The sequence below is a fragment of the Centruroides vittatus genome, unplaced genomic scaffold (genome assembly GCF_030686945.1).
Source record: "Centruroides vittatus isolate TY-2023 unplaced genomic scaffold, ASM3068694v2 contig_4, whole genome shotgun sequence".
Classification (NCBI taxonomy): Eukaryota; Metazoa; Arthropoda; class Arachnida; order Scorpiones; family Buthidae; genus Centruroides; species Centruroides vittatus.
Genome location: NW_027122214.1, coordinates 2,334,113 through 2,350,655, shown reverse-complemented (window position 1 = coordinate 2,350,655; position 16,543 = coordinate 2,334,113).

The window sequence follows — 16,543 nt, the reverse complement described above, 5'->3', positions numbered from 1 at the left end:
TACGCGAAGAAAACTCGGAAAACTCCACGTTTCTTCATGTTTGTAACACTTAAATAGGTGCCAGTTTCCCACAGACAGTCCTTCCGGGAAGCATCTCTCCCTCGGCAGATCGCCCACGTGTGGTGTTACCATAAACAAAGAAAATCTTTTAAGATTTTCAATTACAAAAAATTGCTGCTTTCCTGTTGAAAAAATAAAAATGTTCCTGTCAAGACAGTCGACGTGTTAAGTCGTTAACAGATTTTCGGTCATCAAGATCGGGCCGGTCCCGTTTGATCGGATAAACAAAATTCTACTGTATTAAAATATATATAATATGGGAGGAATTAAAACAATATAAAACAATTTTGATAGCAAGAAAAGTCAGTTTAGTAAGGAAAAAGAAGTATCGTGTGTCATAAATCAAATATAAATGAATCAATCATAATTCCATCAGAAAATGTCGGCGTATTCGATGCAATACCGAAGTATTTATTCAGTAAATAAATATGCAGCTTACCTTTTATCGAATGTTAATTGTAACTGGTATAAATGTTTAGATTATTCGCATTCAAAATGTGGAATACCTGAAACAAATAAGATTTTCTCATATAACTTTTAAAGAATGAATGACATTTCACCTTGAAATGATTGCTACGAGCCTATAGTTTACATATCGTAGGAAACGTTATTGATTTTACTGCAATATTTTTCATTTATACGTATGGAAATAAATGGATAGAATTACCGTTATATATTTACTGGATGAGAACGTATCACTGAAGACAAAATACAGAAATTTAATAAATGTAATGCTTTTTACTCGATGAAATATAAATTTTAAAACAATCGAATTCATTTACAAAGTGTTAAAAACTTTTACATCCTAATTGAAATTAATGTATATAAAAATAGTTTCTTCTGTTTATTAATTAGTGCTTACTCTTTCTTAGAAAAGGAGATTATCTACGAATCACGTGTAACCTACCTCTAACTGGTATTCACCTCTTGGATTTTAATTTGCAATTTGTTATTGCAACACACATAAATTTTCTCTTTCCTCTTTTTTTATACGTTTTCATAATGATAACTGTTATATTTTTAGCTTTATATTAGATTACCATCTTTTCCTCGTCACTATATTGTTTGATAATGCGTAGTGTGTTTGTAAGAACTTCAAAAATTGCCATTTATATACAGTGCGATTGTGATTTAGGCGTGAGTTACGATACCTGGAGTACGTGTAAACGAAGATTCGCGCAAATTAACACTAATTATCATAGAAATTGGTGAGATACGTTTGACAAACTCGTATATTCGTTAAATATATCCCCGAAACGTCAGGAATGTCACGAATAGTTTAACTCGGAGATTTCGGTCCCGTCTCTCATCACCAGCTGCCTCCATTGTGGGACTGATCAAACTTCATGGGCACGAGAAAGGTATTAGTACAAGTTGGAGAGAGATTTTTAAAATTTTATTATTTATAAGGGACAAGGCAGCGTTGGAATACCCGCCCATGGCCTTCTTAGAGGCCTCATGTTACTGATCATTAAGATGCTAATATTTCTGTATATACGTAAGCTACCCGTAAAGTAATTGGGCAGGGACCTCAAAATTGCTTAAAATGGCCTGAGAAGGGGCGAATTGTGACCGGATGGCCGAGGCTGCCTACAGATCCTTCCACCCAGTTGCTCGATTGGGACCTGGCCAAACTCACGACGGGTCTGTTAAAAGGCCCTCTTAGTGTACACAGAACAGAAAGGGTAAAAAAAAAGCACATTATTTCAAAATCGCTTTAAAAAAAAACTGTATTATTTATGTTTTAATAAGTTAATACAGCCTACACTAGGCCTGGCCAACCCTCGGCCCGTCACGTTAAATTGTGTGGCCCGCTAAGCGATATTATATATCTATTAAAACTTTTGTTTCCCGTTATGTGTATACCAAAACAATTAAATAAATGAAAAAATCTGCATGTCTCATTGTTATAACGCGCAAGTGCGAGTACGAATTCTTGGTATAACAATAAAATCTTATTCATTTTGTATTTGTTTTAATTTTTTAAAAGCATGTTTGCCTAAATTGTGGCCCACCGTAATGTTACGCGTGATCAAAGTGGCCCGCGAAACAATTTGGGTTGGCCAGGCCCTGGCCTATACCGTAATGCTAATCGCTCTGATATCGATTTCGCCGAATTGTTATATTGTATTTTAAAGAAGCAATGCATTTTTTTAAACATACAAAAATTATAAACACGAACTGCGATAATGACTATATTATTAATAAATTTATTTATTGATTTCATTTGAAATAAATCAATCTTTTACTCAGTAATATAAACTCTCAACAGATGACGCCACTATTGGATAATATTACGAATTTCTGACGTTAAACGATTATTTAAAATTTCTAAATAACAAAAAAAGGCGGAACGTTATTTACAGTAAAATAATGACGAATAAACTAGAAGATTCGGAATAAAAAAGAATTAAGATTGGTTCAAGCAATACAGTAAAAAATATGCTATGCAATCCCATACGATTGTTAGTAGTGATAAGTTTTTTTTTTCTTCTTCTAAGAAGAAATCCTGCCCGAAAAACATATTTTCATTTCAGGTTTAAGCCAAGTTAATATAGAAAATCGTTTCCCTTCATTAATGGCAGGTGCTGTGTATTGACAACATCACCTGCCATCATCGCTTATCGGTTCAGTTGCTTTGTAACAGTGTTTATGATCGTAAACTTCTCTCGTGGGGCCCGAAAATGTTAGGACATAAGTTCTCGGTTACCTACTTACCTATACTAAAGACAGTTGAACAATCAATCTATAAAAAAGTTATAAAGATTTCGAACTTAATTACAGAAAATTCTCTTTTACGCAAACAAGTAAATGAATGAATTCAAATACTATACTGTATTTATTTCAAAACATTTTAAAAATAAGTTGCACGAAATACATAAAAGTTAGGTTAATGTTACCCTAGGTGCCAAGATGGCGGTTCGTCTCTGATTCCAACAAGGAAACAGTGGGACGCACGTTCTAACATAACCTAACCTATTCTAATAAATTACCATAATTATTAGCAACCAAATTATCAGAATAGGTTAGGTTAGATTAGAACGTGCATCACACTGTTTCCTTGCTGGAATCAGAGACGAGCCGCCATCTTGGCACCTAGGGTAACATTAACCAAAAGTTATTGTAAATGTAACGATATCCTTCGTCATTCGTGTATTTCTATTCTCATTTTTTTACCCGTTAATTCCTTCCTCCTACGGATTTTCAAATTTAAATATATTAATACAATTTACATATATTGAATTAATACATTTAAATTTAAAAATCAGTCGTCAACAGTCCTAAATAGGGTTATTGACGATGGGATTTTATTAGTATTTTTACATTGATTAAATAGGACTAGTTTTACATTATTTTAGCTGTTATAATAAATATATTTATAAGCGGTTTTAGGTCCGTTTAGTTAACATTTTAAACTTTAAATTTGACTAATTAGCTGCTTATTTAATTAAAAGTTATTATTCTTTATCCGTTTACAACTAAATCAGAAACAGTTTCATTCAAATTTACAGACCTAAAATGTAACGTATTCATCCTGCTTGACCTGATACTTATCATTCAGACGGTTGAATGTCTGCTTAGGAAGTTAACTCACAGGCTAATAAGCTCTTTCATTTTGCCGTTAGTCGCCATTCTCTTCTACAATTGTTAAGAAGTTCGTCATAGTCATGAACGAACTATGTGTATATATGTATGGTGGTAATAAATATAATGACAAATGTCTAGAAAATCTATCATAGACTAACGGCAAAACGTAAGTGCATATTACTGTAACCTGTGAGGCAACTTCCTAAGGAGACATTGAACGGTCTGTATGGTGCATAATAAGTATCGAGCAGGTGTAATCGCTGACTTTCTGAGTTTATAACTCTCCTACGTTGCTACTTGTAATAAAATTTCCATCTAATTTTGATCTAGACAGACGAGTAATATCTGAAAAAGTGCTCGTTAGGTAACTTTGGAAATAAATGGTAAACATCGTAGCTTATATTTATCTCATTTTTGCGATGATATTATTCTAAATTTATGGTTTTTAAATCGTAAGTAACCTTCTGTAAAGTTCGTAAGCATAAAATTAAAAGCATTTAGCCAAAAAAAACACTCGGTTAAATTACTCTTCAACGTCTCCTAGCCTTCAATCTTAACCTCCTTCGTTGGAACATTACTAATTTACGTATTTTATACGATAGAAACAAATAAAAATTTGGTTTAAATCGTATTGTAAATTAAATAATATGAAAATGAAATAATTAATTATTATTTTTAAATTTATCTTTTACGATATTTAATATGTTAACATGTTTGGAGAATAGAATAAGCACAAAATATCTAAATCCATTAGGTTATAGTTATAGAAAATATACACATATACGTCTGCAAAAAATTTCCCAGGGAAAAGCTTGAAGACAAATCATTACATCAAAAAATTTTTATTTAATTCTTTAATTTTTTGGGGATTTTTCACAAATAGATTATAGAATACAGTATTGTATCAATACAAAAAAAAACAGTACTGTAGTGTCTCATGGTCGAGACTGTAAGGTTACGTATGTCAATCATTTTTACGATTATAATTTGTGAAATTTTTTACTCGATCCCAGGGAAGGACAAGTGTTCTCTCTGCGGATGCCCGTTTATATGTAGGCCTATATTATATCCCTGGCCCTTGTAGGTTGGGGCTCTGCATGCGGTGCTTTGCGGGATCTTCATCAAACTTTGACGCTCTTAAGTATATTATATCCCTTATAACCATTAAAAATCGAAGAAAATGTTATAAGCATTATTAATAAAGCATTCCAGTGTGAGATACTGTAACAACAATTGAATGAAAAATAAAAAATGAATATAAAAATGTAAAAAGAAAGTTTGAACAAGTAAATTTTTATTTTTTATGTCGATGAGAAAGACAAACCTCCCTAGTCTTTCCCTTGAATCCTTCATTAATAGTGGATCATTATAGGTTTAGGCTATAATATATTAACATAAGATGTTTATTCCTGTAACAGTTATGAAATGAATGAAAAACAAACAAAAAAAAAAATCTCAATTGTCTTAAAGTTTATCTTACTGTGTTTGAAATATATATTACTTTCCCGGCTGTTATATTTAACAGAGGGAAAGTACCTGTCAAAAAATGGCCCCTTTCGAAGATTTTTACATTTTTGGGTTAAATACACAGTGAAACGTCGAGAAATACAAAAAAAGAGGATTTTTTTTCTGTGTGGGTACAGGGAGCGCAATTTTGTTCACCCTGTTTGAAGCTTAATAACTCCTATGCTTTTTGTCGAAAATTTCTGAAATTTTGCAAGGAGATTTGTTTATTAGGGAGATTGATCCTGTTAAATTTTGGTGATTAAAGGTCGAGGGGTTAGGGAGATAAAGGGAGTCGTGTGTATCTCCAGTATGGTTGGACTTAATGACGATTTTATTCGTTATTAGCATTTACAATTTTTATAAAACCCATATTTACCTTCAAAATTAAGATTTTTTTCTATTTTATAATAGTTAAATATATAAAAACTTTTTAAAATAAAATATGATAACAGATGGCGCCACCAAATGTTGCCGAGAAAGTTAAGCAACTCGTTGCTGGATTTCATTTATTTTTTTTTATATTTATGCATTGATTATTTTTATAGGCCTACTAGGCCAATTAGTAATCGATTCGTTCCATGATATCACGACATCAAATACAAATTAATTACGTATTATATCGTGAAATTTAATATTAGAATTGTTGATACAATATACATTATATTTGATATAAGTTACTAGTGTTTGTAAATACTTTTTGAACGAATCGATGTTTTATCAGAATGGAAATCTTAGTTTAATCGCGTTTCTCTTAGTCTTTCTACGTTATATCCTTTTGTTAATTCTACGTCATCAGTGGATATGGCATTCACTTTAGCCCGTGTTTGTCTATCATCGACCTTTCTGAACAACTGAACAGTTGTCATTCCAGTCCACTGTCTTAAATTTTGTACATTCTGTAACCGTAATGTCTTTAAACGTTTAGGTCTCCTTTTCCCTTTTATCTTTTTCTGTATTTTGTAAAACATTATAGTTATATTCAGCAATAAAATAATGATAAATCGTTGAACACGGGTTCAAGCTTGACCAACAACGGGCTGCCGACGTGGATTTTTTCGGGTTTTTTTCACTTGTTCACCTAAATAAGGTACCAGAGCCTGCTGTAGGGTGCTTGGCACCCTTATGCAAGAATTTATACTGCACCCTGAAATTATCGTAATTATAATGTTCAGCATTAATTGGTTATTTGTAACTGTAATTAAAAAGGCATATAATTTAAATAAAAGAACAGCTTAGTGGAAATTAAATTCTTCTTTCGCCTCGGAGATGCCCCGTCGTTGGTGCTCTTGGCATCAAGCGCCCCTATACCTTACATAGGCTGCTTAGTGGTTTTCGCCGGTCCTGTAAGGGACAGTTTCCCCATAGGAAATCCTTACAGGAGGCACCTCCTTAACAGATCGCTCTCGTGTTGCATTGCCTTATCCCAACAAACCAAACCCTTAATTAAATGATAGAATTATTTCACCTTACCTTTCACATTATAAAATATATCAGTATTTTGATTTTCGTTTAGGAGATAAAATATATTTTCAACTTACTACGGTAAATTATATCACGGTAGATCGCCGGAGTGCATCAATAGTCCATTTCGTTGAAAAATCACCTGAACAGGATAATTATATTATAATGGTTTAGGAATATTCCTTGCCAATGTTCAACCAACTAACGTTATTTCTTCATTCTAAAATACTTTCCTTTGGATTTTGCAGACTTTTTTAAAAAATTCCTTTCTATTTTAATTGTATTATTTTCAAATGTGATGTTGTGTAATGAAAATGAATATATAATACTTTAGAAAACAACAATGTAAAAATAGTTTTAAGATGTGGTGTGACTGATTTTGATTCCTTTACTGTAACACTGAATAGAAATTTGATAATGCTTCTATGGAAGGACCAGAAGACCTTGATGTTATTTATTCGTCGACGTGATTCGAATTGACATAGGGTCATTGGTACGGTAAAAAAAGATAATAGTAAAATATTTTTATTTCAACCTTTTGTTTTTGAATAATTTTACTGTATAATTCTTACCTTAATTTATAAAATAAAAATTAAACATCTAAAAACTATCTGAAAAAGTTAGATAAAAGGAAAATAATCAAATATAAACAAGAAATTAAATGATTTTCGGTTTTCTAAATGAAGTCAAAGGTAAATGTCGTATTGAACTATAGAGACAAGCATAAAAGGTGAAACAAGAGCTTAATATTTTCTCTATTACACGTTAAACAACTTTTAAAACAACATAAAGAAAAACACAATAAAAATCTCATATTAATTTTTAAAAACTAATTACGGTACTTTATGGATTAAGGTTCACTTCTTAATATATATGATATGTAATTTATGGATATTGATCTAGTTTGTGATTATTATCTAAAAATATTTTCGAAAGATCTTCCTCTAGCTGAAAAAAACTAAATTAAACCACGTTAACTATAGCTAAGACGGTTTAGTACGGTAACAATGGTAAAAATAATCGGTCAAGGAACTTTTTGAGTTGATAATCGGTCCTCCATAATTACTAGAGACGTAACATTTCGAAAAAAAAAGAAATCTGAGTCATCTTATTGGGATTGACACGTGCGCCTTTCGTAAGAAGTGAGAATGGATTTTTTGTCGCGGACGAACAAACAATAGGATCTTGATTAGTATTACGGGAGTGATACAGATAGAGAAACGACAAGCTACTTGTAGCAGAAGAACAAAATCCAGTCCAGGAGATTCTACAAGTTTTAGTATTCTGTATGTTTGAAAAACCTCCCGATCATCATGGACCTCACGCCCCGAGGTTTATAGAACCTTTTCTATGCTACCCCTCAGTAAGCAATAAAATAAGATCACTTTGCCGAACAGGTGAAATAACAAAATAGTAGATATTGATATAATCACATTGTAATTTTTTATTTATAAGTTCTTTTAAATAATAGGATATATTTCAAGTTTTATATTCATCGGTATTACATATTTTTCAACTATTATTAGGCTGAAGATGGCTTTAAAAAGTACTTCGGCAACGTTTACCAACTTTAACGTAATGTTTCCATAATGGCCCTAAGAAAACAATGCCTGGTGTTCGAAACTGATAGGCCTACTCGACACTTAGCTTCATGTCGTGTCTCAGTTTTAACATTATATAATTAACATACGAAATAGAAACTTATTCTATTTGTTTTGAAAAATATTTTAAAGTAGTTCGTTTTCGTTGACCGTTAGGATTTTATTTCGATGACACCGAAAACATCGAAAGTTAAATCTGTTTTGTTTTAGCATCCGCGATAGAAATTTCGTGAGTTTGTAATTTCGAATTTGATTCTGATTGGATAATCGTATATAATTTACCTTAATATTTCGAACAACGTCTTCAAGATAAATATTAGGTTGGTCGAATTGGTTCTCAACCAACGGAATTCCGTTTTGTTTCATCAAAAACCGGATTTTCTGTCGAGTCGTTGAAGCACGTTCGACTAGTCCATGGCACTGAACGGTAGATAGCTGTCTGCGTTACGAATATCCCAACGGGACGGAAGTTAAAGGATTGCTAGAAAATTATCAGCTAAAAGAAAAAAAAACAACAATTGAGGAGTTGGATTTTACAACGAAACTTTTACTGAAATTTTCGCAATTCTCAAACGTTAATAAGAGAATTCCACCTACCACTGTCAATATGCGTGGTCGTTCTTTCGACACATTTGCGTTGGTTTTTATTCTCGATTATTCTAATTCGACATTAATTGCTGCTTTGCATATAGAAAGAGTCCCACAAAATGACAAGTTAAACGTATTAGTTCCTCGCCTATGCAAAATCCATACGCAACGCAATTTAAGCTAGACTGTTGCGTAAATGATACAATGGTTACAGCAATAAAACATTCTTAATATACCTAAATATTTAATGAATTATAATTTTAACAGCATAAAAATGTGTACGTGAGAGTATTTTTAAACGATTTATTATTTTCTTAACAAATTTAAATGAATTCTTCTAGCAAATAGATGATAACATTATTAATTTCTGAAATAATAGTTGGATCTAATAGGAACAAATGGTTTAAACCAGAACAGGTAATTAACATTAATAATATAGATAACTTTTATCATATTATTATATATAGTTATCGATAGATAGACCGTATTGATCTCTGTATTGTTATGCCGATAGCATAACAATTAATTTAATTGTTAATTAATTAATTAGTTAATTTTATTTTATTATTGATAATAAAGAAATAAAACTAACCAATTAATTAGTTTTACACTATATATTAATTATATCCGCAGATACAAAAAGTAAATAAAGATGATAAATAAAATTAAGGACTTTTTAAGTTTTTGATCGTCTCAAATCATTGTCATCTCAATTAAATATATTAAAATTGTGAGATAAAGCCAGTTTGCAATGTCTTCATCGTTATTTCGGCCTTTTAATATAACTTTTATGTATTTTTATCTTGCGAGTTTAATTGAAACACCACTAAAGTAGGACTGTTTCAGAGTCCAAAATGCATTTTAGGTGTATTTTATATATTTTTATACATATTAGTTTTAATTATTGTAAAATCTCTTTGTTTTGTAAACTAAAATAATATAGGCCTATACAGGTATTAAATTTAAGAAGTTTTTTTGTGGCCATATTCACTGGTGTGATAAGCCCTAACATAAATAATTGATTTAAGTTAGTAGAAACATTTAATGAAATTGAAGTCAAAAAACAATACAATATTAAATATTTTTTTAATTCTTAAATTTAGTGAAGTGAAAATTTATTTCTCGTCGTCTATTTAATACAAAAACAGAAATAATTTCGTTAAAAATCACGTGAAATATAACACTTCATCCCGTTTGATACTTGCCAAGTGGATTGGTAAAGCATCAAAACAGTGGAGGAAAGCTCCCAAAAGTTGTCAACTTGCTTCGTAGATTAATAAACTCTTTTAATTTTGTACTTACAACGCAATTCGTTTACATTCATTTCTAAAACGCTTATTATAATCATCATCGAGCGAAAGAGCCATTGTAATTATTGATGTAAGTGAACATGGATTAACGGTAAAATGAATGTGTTTACTAGTCTGAGAGGTAATGTCCGTAAATAGATATTTAATGATCTTTCCAAACAGACAGACACTTAATGATCTCCGTGGTAAATGTCAAATAAAGGTAATGAATTTCGTTTTGGCTGTGTAATTCCGTTACCGTGCAATTTTCAATGATATTGTCTAGTTTTTGTATTAAATTTATAATGAAGAATAACTTGCTAATTGCTAAAAAAATATATTAGTTTTTTTTAATGCGTATGTTTAAAATTTAGAAAGAATTTTTTCGTTTTGTATATTTTTTATCATAGGTCTATTTTAAACATACAATTGGAATATGGTGGAAAAGAGCTGATTAAATTATCCTTTAGCATCATCCATTATGTAGGCCTATCTTATATCAATATAACTATAGACACATGACTCTAGATGTCTACGTGTGTAGCCTATATACAGGGAAGACTGGGAGAATTGGGAATACATTTTGTTAGTCTGTATCCGAGACTCAGTAGAGAAAATTTAGATATTTTTATATCAATTGATACTCCAATCCGTTGGCCACTACATGGTATACGACGTTTAAAAAATCTAACTTGTTTTTTCCTCAAAAGATTAAAAATTAGACAACTTTGCAGTGTTCGGTATTCCCTTGCGACAGTGCCTGGGGCAACGACACAGCTAGAAAATGGCCAAATTTTGTAGACAAAGGAAACGAAGAAATGAAATGTAGTTTATTTACACATATTCATTAGAAATTGAAATGCAATAAATTCGTCAATTTATAAAAAGGGAAATGTACATCTCAAATATTAAATCACTACAATTTTGGATTTCCATGATCAGTATCTGCTCCCGACAGTGGCAACTAAAACTTGTAGAGTATCGTAAGAAAAATTGAATAAATTTATTTTAAAAAAAAGTGCATCCTGGGGCAATTCTGGACACTTTAGATGTCTGTGATTGGCCTGAAAAAGTACATCCGTGGTTGCCTCATGTTTGAGAGTCAGCTTCGGAATCAGCTTTGGAAAGAAAGACGTTGCCCTATCTAACTTTTGATATATGGTAAATAAATAGCACGAAATACATTATTATCCACATTTATAAAGAAATATAAAAACTTCATGTGATACTTGTATTACATTTCCTGAAAAAGAGTAAAACTCTTTCAAAAAGAACGAGTTTTCAGCTGCACAAAGCATGGACGGAAACGTGCAAACATAACAACACACGTCAATACTGCGTGGCCGATAGGAATCATGACGCAACATGACAGTGCTACCAACCTTTCTTTTTACAATATTTCATGTCCGGCTTTACTTAGTGTCCCGAATAATTTCTCCTATACAGTCTCTCCTATACGGAATACAGTATATATATATATATTAAGTATATAACTTGTACAGTATATGTATACTGTATTATACATTAATTCAACATTGAATCTACTAATCCCACTGCTTAATAATATTCCTGATAATCGTTGAAAATATTACTTCATCTATTCTTGTTTGAAGACAAACTGTGAGGGCAAGAAAAACGTTTGTCGATCGATAAAAACATTTCAATATTACTAAAATATAATATAAAAACAGAAAAAGTGAATCGTGATACGTTATTAGATCATTAGAACTTAAAAAATAATTTGAGTCGTACGATTTTTGGTAAAAAAAAACGAGGTAAAGGAAAAAAAACTAAAGAACACACGAAACACTAGTCTAGAGGATCAGTAGGTAATTTGAAAAAAAAAGGAATAATTTATTCTATGTTTTCTTAGTTTTTTATTACGTAAAATAGACCTCTTAAACCTTCTGCCCAGATCACATTTTGAATTGCGTCACAGTAGTATGAGCTACCCTCTGTTAAATTGGACTATTAAATCCACGAGATGGTTAAGTTTTTAACACCTGTGAAGTTGTTCGCCGTGTTTTCTTTTCGTGTATAATCTTTTAGAAAATGATCTACATCTTTAATTAAATATAAAAATCTTAATATTATGTCTATAATTTTGATTTATTTGACTAATATTAATATTTTCTACTCATTTTCTATTGGGATTTGCTCAAGATAGGCTCACGATACTTAATAACACTACTACAGATTTTTAGAGATATATTGCATGTAATTCTGGAATTATTCTCACTCTAAATGAATATGTAAACACAAAATGATTGCTGTAAACTTGAGGAAATTGTGGCATAATCCGGATAAAATATCCTCATATAATAGAGCCTGTATTCGGAATAAATGTAACAACATTTACTCTTTAGGAAATATAAATGGTTCAAACACATAAATAAAATAAAATGAAGTAGGGCTTACGTTAAAAATCGACCCGTAAGAAAATTCATAACTAAAAACATACCTTAATTAAGACGTTATGTAATAAGCATTAACTACTCTTAATAATATTGGATATAGAAATTTAATTCAAAATTCCTCGTTAAGAAAAATTACCGTAATCTGCACATAATTCCGTAACGATATAATTAAGTCTATAAATCTAATTACATCACTACACGTAACTTGAATCTGATCCCTCGTATAGGCTAAACTCATTTCAGAAAATATTATGTAATAAAAAAGTGAAAATATTAATAAAGAAAATGCACGGATTTCATATAAACTGTATACATTTCTCTTTAATATCGATTGGTATGCGATTCTATATTTGAGCCGACATTGTGTAATAAGAAACAACGGTAGGAATTTTTCCGCTTTAAGCATTTTAAATTGACGTGTAAGACAACAAACTGTAGTAATAACTTTTGCAAATGAAGAATAAAAAGTAATAATAATAGGCCTGAAATGAATTTGGCTTAGAAATGCGAGCATTATTTGAAGTTCTGTATGCGAGAAATGAACATAGGAATGGGAATAAATAATGAAAGAAAACTGTAATTTTTAGTGTCTTTTACTGAATATCTGAGGATGTTCTATAACTAATTTTTTGAGTATTTCAATACGAATTCACGAGTTCGTGCTAAAATTTTTAGGTCGAAATAATAATATTTTTGAGACGGCAAAGTATATATTTTGCATTCTAATGCCGACTTTTGTTATGTAAAAATTCTATTAAAGTTTGTCATTAAGAATTAAATGCATTTTCAAGTTTTTAACAAAAATGTAGGCGTAATACTTTTTATCAGACATGAAAAGTAAAAATTTCAAAACGTCTGAAAATTTTTGTTTAGATTTCTTTATCCACAAGAAAGTCTCATAAACGAAGCATTTTATTACAGGCTACACATTAAAAATGAAAGTCGTTTACTTTTAAACAATAAAAGAAAAGAACCTAACACATTTTTAAGTAATACCTTTCTAATCCAGTTAAAGTTTTTGGCTTTTAATCTGATCTTTCAATAAAAACCCTTTCTAAGGATCCACTGAAGGATACGAATGTTAATCCCATTTCATCCTACTGGCCTAATGAGATTATCCCCGTTATGCGCGATCTTTCATCCTTAAACTATAAATATTTAACGAGAAGCTGGCTAATTAAATGAACAGGTGATCCAACACCCAAGATGAGGTCGAGGGGCGAAGGACTTTAAGGAGACAGACATAAAGAATGCCGCGCGCCCGAAGAGAGAATGCCACTTTTCCTTTCGTCTATTACTAAATATAGAGCATTTACAATGGGGTGAGCGTCTGCTGACAAATTCGGACACGTGCAGACCCCTTGTGGCAACAATAGAGATCCTGAACTGCTTCCGTACTCTTTGAGAAGGATGGATGTGAATGGAGTGAAAGGCAGCTGTTCCAACTCCCGGAACTTCACCCAAAATCGGTTTAGTTTCTTAAAAATGAAAAAGGGGTCACCTTTACTTATCTTTAATTCTTCAAAGAAATTTTTATCTCCCAGTACAATATATCTTTTCACTACCAAATCTCAGCTTAATGTACAGTTATGAATCTATAAGTGAAATTTTTAAAAATGATTTTTCAGTATATATGATAAATATCATGTTATAAGTTAGATATGTTTTACTTATCTGTAGTTTAGTTATGTTGGAATTCATTAATACACTCTGTTATAATTTTATTTTCCGAAATAATAAGAAAAAGAAGCCCCCCCAAAAAAAACACATTGAAAAATTCAACAACAAAGTGGAAGTATTCTTAATATTTTTGTTTGGTTCTCATATTTCCTATAACACAGCAGAGTATCAATTTCCTATTTCCCAATTATCAGTTTTTCTTTTATCCATTCTCATTGTTATGGGCCTTTGACACTATGAATAAACACGAAAAAAATGGAAACGTTTAACGCTGCGGTGTAGTGTTAGTCCGTGATTATGTTTTGACCCCTGACTTAGGCGTTATAAAATAGCTCAAGTAGAATTCCCATTTCCAGATACAAAAGCGGATGCCAATGTTAACACAAAAAGAGATTAGTTGAAGTAGTATTTAAAAATTGAAAACACGAAATGGGATTTTTTAAAAATGTAACTGAAATATTTTGTTTTATGAAGATCATTAGTTTCCATTTGAAATTTCTTCTTTTTTTTTTTGTTACTACACATTTTTCAAAAGCTAAATTTAATTAAATTTATGTGCTATTGTTCTTTTACTTTCTGAAATTTCGATGACTTTATTTTGATTTTAAAGAAGACTTTTGAAAAAAATTCACTTAATAAAAATTAATTTTTTTAAAATAATTTTTAAGTACATTTATGTAAATTTTTGAAGATTAAATGATTACGAATGGATACAAATTGTTTTAAGCGTTTATAAATAAGAAATGATGGATATTTTCCAATTTTGGAACGTTTTAAAACTTTAAAATTAAAGTCCTGTATAAATAAATAATGTTTGACAAACATTGTAAACAAGCGAGTGAAAAGCTCCCTCCGAGCCGATTGAGCGCCGGGGGATTATTGGTGGAAAGTAAAGTCCTGTTTACCAATCACCTTTGGGGACGATGAACTCTAGGTTATTGGCTACCATTTAAGTCACGTGACAATGCCGAATAACACGAATGTCATTCACCTCCCCCCGTGACTGCATTTGCACATGCGTTAGTCTTTCCAGTGCCAGTGACCTACAACTAGGCAGCCTTTTCCACAGCCTTGACCCAAGGCTCTTCTGAAATAATCCTTCGGCCCCTTTGAAAATTCTCCTGATGTAATTAACATTCTTAACTATATTTTTTCGCTCCTTTGATTAGAATACCACTCTTGGATGCTCTTCCCTTCGCACCGTCGATCGCCTTTATAACGATTTTCTTACTGATTCTAAGACAACGGTCGATGTTAAGAGTTTTCAAATCAGTGTTAAAAAGAAGAAGAAAAAAAAAGAATTTTAATCAGGTTCTGGTTCATCAGATAAATTACATAAGTTGGTTTTTTCCCTCTCTTTCTCTGTTAATAAGCTTACTTTAAAGGTATATTACACCTATTATCAAATAGCCTATTCAACCATTGTCCTTTTTTCTATACACAGTTCATCTATTCCTCTTCAAATCCTTCTCTGACTTATTATATCCTACTAAAATAATATAACTACTCTAATTTTCTCTTGTCAGAAACACTTTTTCTTATAATAAAATTCCAAATTTATCAAGAATTTTCTCGTAATTTAACTAACAAGAACGACGAAATGTTTTATTTTTAATTACAGGATTTTTTTAATGCTAAAATATCCGACATTTTGAATCTATAGCCTCGTGGATATCCGCCATTTGCATAGAAGTACGGTACTTCGGGGGCGAAACAGTTTTAAAATAGCCTAAATATTTGCGAATATTTCTGCTTTATTTTCTCCTCTAAATGTATTTATAAAGTTATAATTCACTTAATAGATTATTAAGTCATTATTAAGTCTATACGAAAAGTTTTTATGGACTCTTCTAAAATATCAGCTTTAGGAAAGTTTTAATTAAAATGAGATATGAATCCACAATTTAATATTAAGACCATAATAAATACGATAGAATATTATTAAACCTAATTCAGTTAGATGTAGGCTACTCATCCCTCCGTTTCGGGTAAAGGCTCAGTCACGTTTGTTTTGGTAAAAGGCGCTGCACTCTGAGCTTCGTTGACTTTTAATCTGAGTCAACCCTTAATTAAGTTCAAGGGGTCAACGCCTGTTTGTTTGATACATTTATTTTAAAATATTTTATGTACTGTACGCTATAGGCCTGTAGATTCCTACGTAAGCCTGTAGGCTATTTACTTTAGAAGATTCTTACGTTTCTATTAAACACTTAATTCATTAGTAACTGTTATTAAAGTCGTTCTAAATTATATTAAAAGTCTTTACAAATAAATCAAAAGCTTCTTAATCCTCACGCCCCACTCTTTAATGGAAGTTTAATAAGAGATTAATAGTTGAGCCTCCTTAGAAAAA